We start from the raw sequence: 12,446 nt of genomic DNA on the forward strand, positions 1-12,446 counted from the left end.
AACTCTCTTTATAAATTGCACAAGTTCAAAAGATATCCTGCTTCAACATAGAAAATATCCAACAGATGACCTGTAAGTTTAATAAAATTCTCAGGCTTGAATTACAATGGAGTGTATTTCAAACAATGTCAAACCCAAGCATTGTCTGACAGTTTCCCGAAGGAATCAGTTACTGATGCAGGTCATAATAGATCCAGTGTTGCTGAGACCATGGAAATGTCAAGACAACAACAGCAACTGACTCAGAATGTATAATGCAGCATGCTCTCTTAAGACAAGTAAAACTAACTGTCTGATCCTTGATAGTTTTGCTACGATGAGGAATGCTTTCAGACAGCTCAACATAACTCAATAACAGTGGTCCTTTTCTGTTTTGCTTGGCTTAAATGAAAGATTATAAAGCGCATTCATCTGTGCCAAGGAGCAAGTCTAACAAAATTATCATTCTACATGTGTTTTATTCATTAGTTTTTTTTGTCACTTCATCTTCTGAAAATATTGACTCAAATGCAACATATAATTACACTGGTATGCTGCCAGATGTCATTATTGATATTGTATTGAGTGTTAGCAGGCTTCTTGACCCTGGATCTTAACTTGTGTTAAATCCTGCTTATCCATTACCCCCATGCTCAGAAGGTCCTGGTTAAAGTGCATCTTGATTTTAAAGTCTCTTCCTAATTATCAAATCTCTCTGTGGCCTTGCCACTTGCTATCCCTGTAATCTTTACAGCCTTCTGAGGTGGGGAGTGGGGAGTTGGTGTTCTTCAATCTTGGCCTCTCAAACACCTCTGATCCTAATTTCTCCTTTACTGTGCCTTCAGCTTCTGACACCTTAAATGCTGGAACTTTATTTCTCAATGTTTCTGCCTCTATACATCTGCTTGTGAAAGCTTAATGCCTTGAACATATTTTTGTGTGTGTGTGTTTGTGTGCTGTGTGTGTGTGTGTGTGCGCGTGCGTGTGTGTTTGTGTCAGCCTGATCTTCTTTCTCTTTGCTTGCTTGCCCTATTCTCCTGTTCACCCTTTGACTGCCCAACACACCCATCATTACATCCTTGTTTGACTTTATTACTCATGCTAAATCCTTCCACTCGTTGCTTCACTCCAGGCCCTTCTACTGGCGGCTCCACTGCTTCCTCCCTCTTGCTACCTTTCTGCTGAGCCCTGTCCCTCAGTGGACGTTTGGGAGAGGAAGCGATAAATGGGAGAACGGAGAGCAGGGAACAAATGAGAGAAAGAGTTGGTGTGTGGAAACAAGTCGACCTCAGGAGAAGCTGTGAGTGAGTCTTAAGTAGAAATAGTTAGCATGCAGTATTTCTTTTATATTTTTACATTTTATATTTCATAAGTTATTTCATTTACCAATCTAGCAAGTTAGCGATGCAAAAAATTCTAACTTAAAGCTTATAATGTTTTAATTTTTCCTTTGATCAGGAGGGTCCTGCAGAACTAATTCCAGCTTTTACATTGATTTTACTGGAAAAAATGTGATTTACTCAAAATTGTTACACCTAATGTTGTGATTTTCAGGAACACAACCACAACTTTAAGTGAGAATTTACTGCAGATGGTGTTTGTGTTAAAGGATATGGCATCAGAAGCCTAACTTGGGAATTGGACAAGATGCTGAGATGCCAGTCTAATTTGACATGTCAGAGTAGATGCTGTGGGGAATGGAATTGTTGTCAATCTTGCTGAGTTTCTGACAAACATCAGTTTCTCAATGTTTAATTGGAGAAAATGGTCCTCAGATTCTGAATTTTGAAGCAGCCTGACAGTGCAGAAGCAGGTAAGGAAGGAAGACAAATACTAGAGTGAGCATGGGGTGTTAACAACATATCAGTAAATAAAAATAAAGTCACCATACTCTTACCAGGCTGGAGAGCTGCTGTCTTACTAGAGAGAGATGACTGGCAGTGGCTTGATCTGAGGATCGCCAAACCTTAACAAATGGGCAAGGATGCAAAGGCAAAACCTTCATGGTGACCTCAGCTGGTTCAGGAATTGACATCACTCTGTGTTACATTCTCAATCAATACCATGGAGTGTTATGTAGGTAGGGAGTTCATGTAAAGATTATTTCTTGGGCACTAGGAGAAAGTGAGAACTGTAGATGCTGGAGCTCAGAGTTGAGAGTGTAGTGCTGGAAAAGCACAGCAGATCAGGCAGCCTCCGAGGAGCAGAAAAATTGATGTTTCGGGCATAAGCTCTTCATCAGGAATCATTCCTGATGCTGACTGACCTACTGTGCTTTTCCACCACTATACTCTCGACCCTCATTTCTTGGGCACCACAGACACAATGATATACAGACAATTAGAAAAAGCAAAGCAGGAAATCCTTTGGCTTTGGTCTGATGGTAAGAAAATTAATGGTTTTAGTCTGTTTACTTTCTCCACCTTCAGCTAAGTAGACTAGAAAGTGAAACTTATTGTCAGCTTAAAACCTCGCTTAACAGAGATTACAGATCATTAAAGGAACTAGTCAGCATTACTAGCTGGAGAGTGGCTCCTGCAATGAAATGTCCTCCCCTTAGTGCAATTTTCAGACTAGCAAAATTATTCTGAGAAAGAGTAGAGGTCCTGGTATTTTATGGCAGAAGCAACTCTGTAAAGATAATCAATATCAGCATATGCAATCTTAAATTTGAAATTCTAGGATATTGTTATCTGTGTGTTCTCAAGAAATTATGCATGAAATTACAATCTTACAATACTTGCTTATGAATATTTATTATAGGAATCAATTCTGCATTGTATCATAGTCGTGACTTATATATCATAGAATTTATGGTAATAAAAGGTACTTTTAACATGACAATTCTATTTTAAAATTTACATACAATTTTAAATCCATCATAAGAAACAATTGAATATTCAAATAAATAGATAAAGAAGATTGCATGCACCATTAAATATAACCTCTTAATAGGATGGAATACTCTTATCCCAACCTGATAGAGAAGTTCTTAAGGTAAGGACCTCAACTCTCAGCAGCAGGTCAAACAATGCTGCCGATCGTGGATGGAAGTCTGAGGAGGACACTGAAGATGTTTTAGGGATGATTTCAAAGCATCCATGAAGAGGACAAATGTCCTGCCAATCTATGGGAAACCTGGATCTGTGACAGAACACAATAATAAAGATTCTGACAGAATGGCATGAAATGTATTCATTATGACCATGCAGAGTTGAGGCATCAGAGACAATACAAACTGCCGTGAATGTGGCAGAGTTTTCAAATAACACATTGGTCTTAACAGCCATTACGGAATCCATCAAAGAGGAGTGGAAGCATCTTCGTTCCTGAGGGGCTGGTTAAGGAAAAGGTCACATGGCAAAGCCATTGAACATTCCTGACTAATGAATGATGCCAAAGGTGCAGTAAAGAAATGTTATGGAACATGTTGGGGTTGATCTTTGTCATTGGTAATGGCATTAAACTGGCATTCACAAATTAGCAAACTCTTTTGCAGCTCTTTATTGTTTTTCATCAATATCAAAGCGAAAAAAATCTAGATGGAAAAGAGGCTGTGAATTTGTGTTTGCCTGTTTTGTGTAACCCTCAAAGGCCAATGTCTCCCATTATTTCCCAGCGATTATCAAATTAAAATTTGCAAAATTCCTATCCTCTTTACAGTTCCCTCATCCTGATATATCGTAATACATTGGGTGGCACAATGGGTCAGTATTGGTTGACACGGTGGCTCAGTGGTTAGCACTGTCACAGCGCCAGGGACCTGGGGTCAATTCCAGCCTTGGGCGACTATCTGTACAGTTTGCACACTGGGTTTCCTTTGGGTGCTCTGGTTTCCTCCCACAATCCAAAGATGTGCAGGTTAGATGAATTGGCTATGTTAAATTGCCCAGAATGTTTAGGGATGTGTAAGTTAGGTGCCTTAGTAAGTAATGAGGTGCCAGTGTTGTCATTGTATTGTGACAGATTGGTTAGGGGTGTGGCAAGCAAGGTTAAACTTAATTGCACAGTTTTAAAGGGAATACAGGGATATAGAAATCTGGAGGGCATATTCAACAAATATTTGTTGGTAACAAGTTGATAAGTCTGTTGATACCAAAGATCTCATTTGTTTTGTTAGGGTAGCATATAAAAGCTAAGGAAGTTGTGATGAACCTTTACGAATAAATGGGTGTATGTCACTTGGGCTATTTTAAATCTATGGATACTAAATTTAGAAAGAATAGCAAGACCTTGGGAAAGATTATTATGATTAGCAAAAATAGAAGTATGGATGAGTGACTTTAGAGAAACCAGAGAAACAGGAATTGTTTCGCTAGAACACAGAAAGTTAAGTAGAGATATTTAGTCAAGGAGTTCAACATTATATAAAGTGTTTTGATACAGTAAGTAAAGAGAAGCTTTTTCCAATAGCTGAAGGGTCAGTAACAGATAATGCAGGCTTAAGATAAATTGACAAGAACAGTCAGAGGTGGGATTGGGATAATTGTTTATATAACAAGCTATCATCTGGAATGCATTGCCCAAAAGGCTGGTGGAAGCAAGTTCAAAAAGAAATTGGATATATATTTGAAAAGGAACACTTGAAGGCTTATGGGGAAAGAACATAGAAGTGGAACTAATTAGATAACCTGATCAAAGAGCTGGCACAAGCACAGTGCACTGAATGATCTCCTTCTGAGCTGTATGATTTTGAATGGATTAGGCAATGCATACCAAAATTAGCATCAGCTTATCTTCACAGATGGCTAAAATATAATTATAGACAGCAGAGCATATAACTAGGATTTCCACTCTGAACAGTTTTAAACAAATGCTAAATTCATTTTTATTTATTTACAATGTCTCAAGTACTTCATAGATCCATGATAAAAACAACTAAGGTGCCAAAATATTTTAATAACATATTAGATCAGATTAACAAAAGTTTGGTCAAAAATGTTTGTTTTTACAGTGTCTTAAAGAGGAAAGTGAGGTACAGGCTGTTGTGTAAGGCCTTCAGAGATCTGCACCATAGGTAGGATGTTGGAACTACACACCACTAAGCACAAACATTGTAATGCAGGCAGAGTTTGAACACATTGGAAGATTCACGTAAGTAAGACATAGATAAGTCCTAGCTTGATGTCGCTATAAGATCAGAGCTTGGTACATCTGTGAATACCATGTAGGCAGTACTTGGTGTTAATGCACATTAACTGGTGTTATTTTGAGTTTGACCCTTTGCCTTCTCCTTGACCTGCCTATCTTGAACTCAAACTCAGAATGTGACATGGAACCTCATATTAAAGTGAGTTGCAGAAGTGTAGGGTGGAAGTTTCAGAGTTTGTAGTCTAGGCAACTGAAGGCATGTCTGCCTATGGTGAAGCAGTTATACAGGTAGTAGGGAATACACAAGAAGCCAGAATAAGAGGATTGAAGATATTTCAGACGTTTTCATAACTGGAAGAGATTGCAGAGAGTAGCAAGGTAGCAAGTTCCTGTTGGGGGGCGGGGCAGGGTGGTTGGAGGGGTGGGAGGGGTTCGTGTTGGAAACAAGGAGGATTTTAAACTCAAGGCATTACTTGCCCAAGAACCACTGTATGACAATGACCTCAACAAACTAAAATAGAAAGATTTGCATTTCTGTAGCACTTCTCATGGCCACTAGAAATTTCATAGCACTTTGGAGTTAATTAAGTAATCTGAAGTGTAGCCACGTTGTAATGTGTGAAACAGCCAATTTGTTATGTTCTCAGATGATGACACTACTAAACAAGTCAGACTGAAAGTTGGCTTGATTGACCATATGTATCCTTTAGTTAATGAAGAAGCTAATCACTGAAACATTATCATTTTGAAATTATTTAAAGCTTTTAATATCAGGAGTATAACCCTGAAAATTTCTGCTTATGGAGTTCAAATTTTACAACTACTTAAAGTTTAGGTTTGTAAAGTTTACATAGCCATCCCACAGGAGAAGAGTTGCCTAGGAATATTACCATCTTCCACATAGCCTGTTGAAATAAGGCTTGTTGTTAGCAGAGAGACAGAAACAATGATAACTGAACTTTGAGACCAATGATTCTTCGAGGGAACGCATTAAATTTGAAACATGAACTCCATTTTTCTCTGACTCATAAGTCTTACTTTTAAGATTAAAGTGAACCCCAAAATCTGACATTACAGATCTGGTGAAAGATTTGTTTGATTCAATCAGCCAGTTGCTAGGAGATACAGTCAATGCTGTTCATACTGACTAGTATGTTCAAGCATTGAGACTTATTTGGATTAGCCAGAAGCAGAAGAAGCTATTATGCCCTTTTGGTATCATTAGATTATTTTCAAAAAGTTGTACAGTAGTATATCAGTTTTATTTAACAAAAATTGACCTGGAGGTTCCAATTTGCATATCAAGCCTTGCAAAACCAACTATCATCAATCTTTAAAAGAGAGTACAGCTTTCATAATCGTAGAATGTCAACTTTAGTATAAATTAGTAAAGAAAACACAAATGCAGTTATTTTGAATAAAATAAGAAAATGTAATGTTATCGGTTGTTTTAATTGCCAATTCAAATTACAATTGTATTTCAGTACAGTCCTTTTGAAATAATGAGCTCTGCTCTTGCTGCTTGAATTAAATTTCATGCTGTTTATTACTGCAAGTAGGCATGTAAACTCTGAAGCTGTGCTTAAGGAGAATGAAATTATTCTGTCTCGATATTTCAAAATAAATTAAATTCATCGAGAAATTATTTCCAAAGCAACCAGAAATGTTGACAACCTGAAGCGAAACCAGAAAATTTTGAAAGATATGCAATGGAATCATTTATAAATTCCAATGACATGGTTATAAGGAGATCAAAGCTGGAGACAGAATATTTTGGAGTGTGTGACCTTTCAAAAAGACAGAAAGGGAGGGATGGTGGGTAGCTTTGTTAATATGAAATGGATTAAATACAGAAACATAGAAACTAGGAGCAATAGTAGGTCATATGGCCCCTTGAGCCTGCCTACCATTGAGGAGGATTACAGCTGATCCTCAATCTCAATGCTATATTCCTGTTTTCACCCCATATCCCCGATGCTTTTAAAATCCAAATATTTATTGATTTCTTTCTTGAATATATTCAGTTACTCAGCATCTACAGTGTTCTATGGCAGAGAATATAATAAGTTCACTATAACTCTTTGAGCGAAGACATTTTTCCTCATCACAGTCTGAATGGTCGACACTGTATCCCAAAACTGCGTACCCTAATTCTAGACTTCTCAGCCAGAAAAAACACACAGGTTAGAATCTGTCCAGCTGTTCATTACTTTCAAATTTCATCTCAATCTTCCAGACTCTAGTGAATACAGGTCAAGCCAAACCTAGGACAATCCTGTCAAACTCAGCATCAGCCTATTAAACTTCACTGCACTCCATCTATGGCAAGTATATCCATTTTTATGTAGGGAGACAAAAACTCCAAACGTGGTCACACCAAGGCCTTCTATTGCTACAGTAAGACTTCCTTACTTCTCACATCTTCTTATTGTCATACAACCCTTCTCCCAACTCGTCCATGCCGACGAGGTTTCCTAAACTGAACTGGTCCCATTTGCCTATACTTGGCCCATATCCCTCTTCCAATTCAGAAGCCTTCATCATTTCTGATTAAGGGCTTTTGCTAGAAACGTCGATTTTCCTGCTCCTCGGATGCTGCCTTACCTGCTGAGCTTTTCCAGCACCATTCTAATCTAGACTCTGATTTCCAGCATCTGCAGTATCCACTTCTGACAATTCAGAAACCTGTCCAAATGTCTTTTAAATGTTGTAATTGTACCTGCCTCTACCACTTCCCCTGACAATTTGTTCCATATACAAATAAATTGTCCCTCAGGTTTCTTTCAAATCTTTTCCCTCTCATCTTAAACCTGTGCCCACTAGGTTTGGACTCCTCTACCCTGGGGAAAGGCCTTGGGTATTCACCCTTTCCATGCCCCTCACGATTTTATAAAGGTCTATAAGACCAATCCTCAGCCTCTTACACTCCAGCCTCTCCTTCTTAGTCAAATCCTCCAGTCGCATTAACATCCTTGTGATTCTTTTTAACTCCCTTTCCAGCTTAATGACATCCTTCCTATAGCAGGACGACTGGAATTGCATACAGTACTTCAAATGTAGCCTTACCAATGTATTGTACAGCTGTAACATGATGTCCCAACTCCTTTACTCAATGCTCTGACTGATGAAGACAAACATGCCAAATACCTTCTTTTCTACCTTGTCTACCACTGAAACCACTTTCAAGGAACTAGCTACCTGCATAGCTAGGTCTCTCTGTTCAATATCACTCCCCAAGGCCCTACCATTAACTGTATAAGCTCTAGTCTAGTTTGTCTGACCAAAATGTAACATCTTGTACTTATCTAAAATAAAGTCCATCTTCCATTCTTTGGCCCATTGACTCAGTTGATCAAGATCCCAATGTACTCTTGATAACCTTCTGCACTCTCCATGATACCACCAATTCTAGTGTGTTCTGCAAACTTACAACCTATGCCTCCAGTATTCTCATCCAAATCATTTATATAAATAACAAGCAAAAGAGGACCCAGCACCAATCTTTGTGGCACCCCACTGATCACAGGCCTCCAGTCTGAACAACAACCCTCTACCACCACCCTCTATCTCCAACTTCAAGCCAATTTTGTATCCAATTGGCTAGTTGTCTCGAGATCCCATTTGATGTAACCTTACTAATTAGTCTACCATGCGGAACCTTGTTGAAGGCCTTATTAAAGTCAATGTACACAACGTCTACCACTCAGCCTTCATCCATTGTCTTGGTCACCTCTTGAAAAACTCAGTCACGTTTGTGAGACACTATTTCCCCACATATATGCTGACTATTCCTAATCAGTCCTTGCCTTTCCAAATGTATATAGATCTTTTGTGTCAGAATCCCCTCATTCAATTTACTCACCACTGAGATCAGGCTCACCAGTCTGTAGCTCCCTGGCTTTTCCTTACAGCATTTCTTTGATAATAGCTCCACATCAGGCATGTTCCAGTCTGTCAGCACCTCAGCATGGCTGTTGATGATACAAAAATCTCTGCTAGGGGCCCCACAATTTCTTTCCGAGCTTCCCACAACATCCTGGATACATTTGATCAGGTCCCGGGTATTTAGTTATCTTTATACCTTTTAAGACCTCTGGCACCTCGTATTCTGTAATGTGGACTCTTTTTCAAGACATCATTATTTATTTCCCCAAGTTCCTTAGCTTCCATGTCTTTCTCCACAGTAAATGCTGATATGAAATCATTTGTTTAGGTTCTCCCCTATCCACACATAGTTTGTCTCATTGATTTTTAAGTGGCCCTATTCTAATTAGATTAGATTCCCCACTGTAAGGAAATAGGCCCTTCGGCCCAACAAGTCCACACCAGCCCTCTGAAGAGTAACCCATCCAGACCCATTCCCCTACCTTATATTTAACCCTGACTAATACACCTAACACTATGGACAATTTAGCATGGCCAATTCACCTGACCTGCATATATTATCTCATTAGTAACTCTTTTGCTCTTAATATACTTTGGTTTCTCCTTAACCTTACTCACAAAAGTTGTCTCACATCCCCTTTTTTGCCTTCCTGATTTCTCTCTTTAGTGTACTCCAACACCACTTATATTCCTGAAGGGATTCACTTGGTCCAAGCTCTCTGTACCTGACATATGCCTCCTTTCTTTTCTTGACCAGAACCTCAATATCTCTGGTCATCCAGAGTTCCCTAATCCTGCTAGCCCGGCACTTCACACGAACAGGAACATGCTAACCCTGAGTTCTCATCATCTCGCTTTGGAAAGCCTCCCACTTGCCAGATGTCCCTTTATCTCTGACACCCTCCTTCAATCAACTTTTTAAAGTCCCTATCCAATACCATCATAATTGATCTTGCTCCAATTTAGAACTTTACTTTGTTGACCAAACCTGCCCTTTTCCATAGCTATTTTAAAATTAATAAAAATGGTCACTGATCCTAATGTACTCTGCCACTAACACCTCAGTTACTTGCCCTGCCTCATTTCCCAAGAGCAATTTTGTCCCTTCTTTAATAGGACCATCTACATTTTATTTGAGAAGGTTTTATTGAACACATTTAACAAATTCTTCCCAATCGAAGTCTGTAACACTATGTTTGGCCGAGTCCGTGTTTGGGAAATTAAAATCCCTTACAGTTTCAACCCTATTATTCTTACAGCTATCTGCAATCGCACAACATATTTGCTCCTCCATTTCCTGCTGACTATTAAGGAGCCTATAGTACAATCCCATCAAAGTGATCACCCCCTTCTTATTTCTCAGTTCCACCAACATACCTTCATTGGATAATCCCCCAGGTATGTCATCTTTAAGTCCTGCTGTGATGGGTCCCCAATCAAAAATGCCAGGCCCCTACTCTCTTGCCTCCCCTTCTATACTTCCCACAGTATCTGTAACCTGAAACATTGAGCTGCCAGTTCTGTCCCTTTCTGTTTGTAATAGTGCAATTACACCCTATATACCATTTGCCTTCTCAATTACTTGCTGTGCCTGCTTATTTACTTTCACTGACTGGTATACAAGGACACCAGATCCCGTTGTACATGCACATTTCCCAACGTGCTGCATGTTAAGTGATAATCTGCCTTTCTGTTTTTCATATCGAAGTGTAATCACAAAAAATGATCTTGGATTGGAAGATGTCGGATCCATTGCATGGAAATAAGAAATTACAAGGGAAAGAAGACTCTGGTGAGAGTTGTCCAAAAGCACCCGACCAGTAGCTAGATTGTAGGACAGAAAATAGATCTGGAGATAACACAGACACGTAAAAAGGCAGTATATTAATCATGGGTGACATTAATCTTCATGTAGTTTGGAAAAATCAAATTGGAAGAAAGTGAGGACTGCAGCTGTTGGAGATCAGAGTTGAGAGTGTGATGCTGGAAAAGCACAGCAGGTCAGGCAGCATCTGAGAAGCAGGAAAACCGACGTTTCGGACATAAGCCCTTCATCAGGAATCAAGTTGGCATAAGGAAGAATATGGGTTTTGCATCCAATGCAGTTCTCTAGAACAATAAACTGTAGATCCAACTGGGGGATCAGGTTCATTTGGATCTGGCAATGTGTAATGAGACTTGTTTAATAAATTATTACAGAAAATAAAGATACCCTGGGGAACATTGGCTATAACACGGTAGAATTTAGCGCTTAGTTTGTGAGTGTGAAACTTGTGTCAGAAACAACAGTGTTAAATTTAAATAAGGGTAATTATCATGTGATAGGGCAGAGTGGTTGGAATGGATTAAGAAAGGAATTTATCAGAAAAGATGGTTAATGAATAATGGCAGACATTTGAGAAAATAGTTCATGATTCACAACAAAGATATATCCCAACGAAGAAGGTGACTTCTGGGATGGGGGTCAATCAATTATGATTAATTGAAGAAGTTAAGGTTAGTATTAAATTGAAAGAAAAACATAAGTTTGGAAATAAAAAGTGGTACGCCAGAGGATTGGGCAACATATAAGAACCATCAAAAAATGACAAAAAAAGGAAAAAACCAAACTTTGAGAGTAAATCAGAAAGAGGTTATTCAAGTATATAAGAAGGAATATAGAATCCACAGTGAACATAGGCCCTTCAGAGAGTGCGGCTGGGGAAATAATACTGGGACCAGGAAGTGGCAGAGGAGTTGAATAAATACTTTGCATTAGTCTTCATCATAGAAATACCAATAACATTCTAAAAATGCTAAATAATCAAAGAGAAAAATGAGGAGATAAAATTAAAATTGATACTCATTAGAGAAAAAGTATGAGAGAAACTACTGGAGCTAAAGCTTGATAAGTTCACTGGACCTATGGATTGTAACTTACAATATTAAAGGAAATAGCTACAGAGATTAGTAGAGGATTACAGAGGAGAGTAGAGCATTATCAGATGATCCCATTGAATGGTGGAACAGCCTTGATGGGCTGAATTGCCCACTTTTACTCCTATGTTTCATGCTTTGATGATTTAAATTGTTTCCACGAGCAAGGAACAGGCTGAGCCTATCCTTTACAATCTATCCGATTTTCCTTTCCACTGAACTCAAACTCAAGCTACACGTGAAGTGGCAGCTGAATTTTTCAAGTTGAAGGTGGAAATTGAAAGCTGGCAATTTTGCCAACCTAATCATTCTGCTTCTGTCTAAGAAGAAATGACCAGCAGATTTTTACTGGGTTAGGTGGAGTAGGAGTGGAGACAGCCTGTCACATTGTGAAGGCAGAAATGTCAGACTAAGAAGGGCACCAATCCTAGTATAAAGCCAATTAGATTATCACTAATCCCCAGCCCCCAATGCAATTTTGTTTAGTGAAAGTTGATTGGTTTGCAGTGAGGATGTGAAGTATGTTTGGAAGGGATGACTGAACTTCAAAGTGAACTTGTGAGTACCATAATGTC

General features: G+C 38.8%; 1 long non-coding RNA gene across 1 annotated transcript in view; it reads left to right on the forward strand.

Moving 5' to 3' along the window:
• LOC122565530 (uncharacterized) overlaps positions 1 to 12,446 on the forward strand; it is a 45,094-nt gene that overhangs the window by 9,323 nt on the left and 23,325 nt on the right. The window contains exon 2 of the long non-coding RNA XR_015759135.1: positions 1,112 to 1,279. This is a non-coding gene — a long non-coding RNA (uncharacterized LOC122565530). The remainder of the gene's footprint in view (positions 1 to 1,111; positions 1,280 to 12,446) is intronic.

Source organism: Chiloscyllium plagiosum, unplaced genomic scaffold, assembly GCF_037043375.1.
Source record: "Chiloscyllium plagiosum isolate Xiang-an unplaced genomic scaffold, Cpla_swu_hap1 HiC_scaffold_2, whole genome shotgun sequence".
In the NCBI taxonomy this organism is placed as follows: Eukaryota; Metazoa; Chordata; class Chondrichthyes; order Orectolobiformes; family Hemiscylliidae; genus Chiloscyllium; species Chiloscyllium plagiosum.